The following is a 2,500-nucleotide window of genomic DNA, read 5'->3' on the forward strand; positions in this document are numbered from 1 at the left end:
CGCGCGCGCAGGCTCCAAGGCCTCACTCACGCGCCCCGCCATTTTGTGGGCGTGCCCTCCCGACCGCGTGCCAATCGTCTCGGAGTCCCAGGACATAGGCGTGGCCTGGCGCGCTCCGCCATTTTGTGGGCGTGGCCTGCCCACTTCGCAGGCTCCCTGGAGCAGGCAGTGGGCGCGGCCTAGCGCGCTTCTCCATTTTGTGGGCGTGGCCTGCCCCGCTCGCGCCAATCAGTTCCGAAGCTCAAGCACTGGGCGTGGCCTGGCGCGCCGCGCCATTTTGCGGGCGTGGCCTACTCCTTGCGCAAGCTCCGCGGCGCAGAAAATGGGCGAGGCCTAGCGCGCTCCTCCATTTTGTGGGCGTGCCCTCACAAGCGCGCGCCAATCGCCTGTAAGGCCCCGGACGTAGGCGTGGCCGATGGAGTTCCCCGCCATTTTATGGGCGTGGCCTCCCCCACCCCGCGCAGGCTCCGAGGCCTCTCGCACCGCGCCATTTTGTGGGCGTACCGTCCCCAGCGCGCGCCAATCCGCTGTGAGGCTTAGCACGTAGGCGTGGCCTGGCGCGCCCCGCCATTTAGTGGGCGTGCCCTTCCCCGCGCGCGCCAATCGGCTCCGAGTCCAGGAACATAGGCGTAGTCTAGCGCGCTCCGCGCCATTTTGTGGGCGGGCCCTCCGCAGCGCGCGCCAATCGTCCCGGAGTCTAAGGACATAGGCGTGGCCGAGCGCGCCCCGCCATTTTGTGGGCATGCCCTCGTAGGCGCGCGCCAATCGGCTCCGAGGCGCACGCACTGGGCGGGGCCGAGCGCGCTCCTCCATTTTGTGGGCGTGTCCCTACCCCGCGCGCGCCAATCGGCTCTGAGACCGCTGGCGCCGCGCCATTTTGTGGGCGTGGCTTCCCCCGCGCCGCCGCCGTGCGTCGCTCCGCGCGGCCCGCCCCGGAAGTGGGCGTGGCCCGGCGCGCGCGCAGGCGCGTCCTTCCGGCAGGGGGCGCCGGGGCCCCGCGCGTCGCCCTCCCGCGCTGCCCGGGGGCCGCCGTGGGCCGCGGTCGGATCGCAGCAGCCGTTGGCGCCATTTTGAAGCCGGGGAGGAGGGGGGAGGAGCAGAGCGAGCGAGGACGAGCGAGAACGAGCGAGCGAGCGAGAGAGGGAGCGAGAGCGAGAGACAGCGAGCCCGGAGCGCGCCCCGAGGTAACGGTCCTCCCCGTCCTCCCCCTCCTCCCCATCCTCCTCCTCCTCCGGCGCTGCGTCCTCCCCCTCCTCCTACTCCTCCTCGCCGTTCTCCCCCTCCTCCTCCTCCTCCTCCTCCTCTCTTGGCAATATTTCTCTCTTGGCGATTTTTTTCCCCTCCCCCTCCTCCCCCTCCTCCTCCTCCACCAGCGTCCACGCGCGCGTCTGTGTGTGTTTGTCCCGGTTGCGGGAGGAGGGGGAGGAGGAGGAGGAGGAGGAGGAGAGGGAGGAGGGGAGGGGGAGGGAGCACCCCTGAGGAGGTTCACGGGTGGGTTGGGGGCGTCCCAGGGCCGCCCTGGGGGGAGAGAGAGAGAGAGAGAGAGGGAGAGAGAGAGGGAGGAGAGAGCCCCCTCCTCCCCCCAGGGAGGATGCCTCTCCCTCCCTCTCTCTCCCTCTCTCTCTCCCTTTCCCCCCACTTCTTTTCCGGCTCCCCCTCCCCCTCCTCCTCCTCCTCCTCTTCCTCCTCCTCCTCCTCCTCCTCTCCTCCTCCTCCTCCTTCTCCTCCTCCTTTTCCTCCTTTTCCTTCTTCTCCTTCTCCTCCTTCTCCTCCTCCTTCTCCTCCTTCTCCTCCTTCTCCTCCTTCTCCTCCTCCTCCTCCTCCTCCTTTTCCTTCTCCTTCTCCTCCTTCTCCTCCTCCTCCTCCTCCTCCTCCTCCTCCTCCTCCTCTCCCCCACAGCACCTCCCTCCCGGGATCAAGGGGAGGAGGGAGCACCGCCGTCCACCCTTCCCCAAAGCCCAGGCCTGCCCGTCCTCCCCTGCTCGCTCCCCGTCCTCCCCGCCCCCCTGAGCACTGTTATCCCACTGACACTGGGAAAGTTGGCGGCCCCGGGGCTGGGCGGGGGCGGGGCTGCGGGCCCTTGGGCGGTTGTTGCTGTTGTTGTGTTTTGGGGTTTGGCTGTTTGTAGCTTCCCCTGCGTGCAGTGAGCGGCCAACAGGTGTCTGCAGGGCCAGAGTCGGGAATCACCCCCTCCTCCTCCCGCTCCTGCTCCTCCTCTTCCTCCTCCTCCTCCTCCTCCTTCTCCTCCTCCTCCTTCTCCTCCTTCTCCTCCTCTTCCCCTCCTCCTCCTCCTCCTCCTCCTCCTCCTCCTCCTTCTCCTCCTCCTCCTCCTCCTCCTCCTCCTCCTTCTCCTCCTCCTCCTCCTCCTTCTCCTCCTCCTCCTCTTCCACCTTCTCCTCCTCCTCCTTCTCCTCCTCTTCTCATCTTCCTTCTCCTCCTTCTCCTCCTCCTCCTCATTCTCCTCCTCCTCCTCCTCCTTCTCCTCCTCCTCCTTCTCCTC

General features: G+C 68.0%; 1 protein-coding gene across 4 annotated transcripts in view; it reads left to right on the forward strand.

The window, feature by feature from the left end:
* The first annotated feature begins 963 nt into the window (after positions 1 to 963).
* Pds5b (PDS5 cohesin associated factor B) overlaps positions 964 to 2,500 on the forward strand; it is a 102,290-nt gene continuing 100,753 nt past the window's right edge. For 2 of the 4 annotated variants that reach the window (XM_060375894.1, XM_060375896.1), the window contains exon 1: positions 966 to 1,184. The gene's annotated coding sequence lies outside the window, so the exon portion shown is untranslated. Of the gene's footprint in view, positions 1,185 to 2,500 lie in introns of all 4 variants that reach the window. The other 2 variants (XM_060375901.1, XM_060375895.1) reach the window with 2 other exon arrangements.

Source organism: Meriones unguiculatus (genome assembly GCF_030254825.1).
Source record: "Meriones unguiculatus strain TT.TT164.6M chromosome 13 unlocalized genomic scaffold, Bangor_MerUng_6.1 Chr13_unordered_Contig_2907, whole genome shotgun sequence".
Classification (NCBI taxonomy): domain Eukaryota; kingdom Metazoa; phylum Chordata; class Mammalia; order Rodentia; family Muridae; genus Meriones; species Meriones unguiculatus.